This window comes from Rhineura floridana, chromosome 1, assembly GCF_030035675.1.
Source record: "Rhineura floridana isolate rRhiFlo1 chromosome 1, rRhiFlo1.hap2, whole genome shotgun sequence".
NCBI classification, from domain to species: Eukaryota; Metazoa; Chordata; class Lepidosauria; order Squamata; family Rhineuridae; genus Rhineura; species Rhineura floridana.
This window is the reverse complement of record NC_084480.1, coordinates 174,559,583-174,561,170: the sequence shown is the minus strand read 5'-3', so window position 1 is coordinate 174,561,170 and position 1,588 is coordinate 174,559,583.

The window sequence follows — 1,588 nt, the reverse complement described above, 5'->3', positions numbered from 1 at the left end:
CTGTTGTGTTTTATTAATAAAGATGGAGTAGGTGGCTCTTTAAAGCCTTTATTTTTTAAAAACTGTAAGTAATTATCTCTCAAACTCAGCTTCCATCTGGTAATGTCGATCATGATCCAGGTTGGTGGGGATCTCCCACAACCTACAATAGGGATATCATAATGCTGGACTACACTGCAGCAATAAAAATGCTGCAATGGGCCTATAAATAAACTTTTCAATATATAAGAAGGTCACTAGCTCAGTTAATCATGTAGAATTCATGAACAACCTAATATTCAACAAGGCAAGACACTCCTGTCGAAACTCTACCCTCACGATAAAATGGTGAGATGTGATTGTTGGTTGACATGACAGCTTCTGAGCATCCCCTCAGGTGTTGTGGAGCCTGAGTGGCTCCTTGGTATTCTGGGGAGCTACACGCTATGAAGCAGACCAGACAAAGACTGGAGCACAAGTGGTGCAAGTCTCGCTCTGAGGTTGACTGAATAGTGGTGTGTGCACATCATTGTGCAGTACAGGCAGCAAAGAGGCTCCTGCACTGCATTCTTTAGTTGCTGGCCAGTGGAGCTACTTAGGATAGTCTGGAGTTTGCTGACTGCCATAACTGGGGAAGGACCCCTGGAGCCCTCAAGGGCCCATTGTGACCATCTAGCTGCTTGTTTTGAGGATAACATCACTTAACTATTTTGGAGTGTTTTTCATGTTTTATTTGCCACCCTGGGCTCCTTCGGGGAAGAAGGGCGGGATATAAATTTAGTAGTAGTAGTAACAACAACTTTAGAGTGACCTTGACTCTGCAGTTGTTTTAGTTCCAATCAAAGCACCCAGTGCTACAATCTGTGATGTGTTGTGGAATGGATCTATGCAGTCTGATTCTTGGAATAAGGTGCTTGTGGCTATACACCCAACCACCTGCCTTCTTGACCCCTGTCACTCTTGGATGATTGAATCTTGCAGAGAGGATTTGACTGATTGGGTCCAGAACATGGTTACGTGGTTAATGCATCATGGCAGGAGGGGGTGGTCCCTGTCACCTTGAAAGAGGCAGTGGTATGGCCACTCCTAAAGAAACTGGCTGACCAGCTGCCAAAACCCGAGGAAAGGTGGTGGAGAGGATTGTGACAGGGCAGCCCCAGGCATTTTTGGATGACATGATTATCTAGACCTATTCCAATATTGGTTCAGACCTAGCCATGGGACTGAGTTGGGTTTGATTGCCCTGATGGATGACCTGTACTAAAAGTGGGGCAAGGGGACTACGACCTTGTTCCTACTTCTCAGGCATTCTATGGCTTCTGTGGACTGTTGACCATGGTATTTTCCTGGACTAGCTCTTTGGGGTGGGAATTGGGGGCACTGTGTTACAGTGGTTCCAGTCCTACCTTAATGGTCAAATCCAGAGAGTAGCACTGTTTTCTTCCCAATGCTATATAATATCTATATGAAGCCATTAGGAGTGGTCATTAAAATATTTGGGGGCAAACTACCATTAGTATGCTGATGACACACAGCTCTTTTTCTCCATAACATCTGAATCGGAAGAGACCATGCAGGCCTTGGATTGGTGCTCAGATACAGCGGTGAA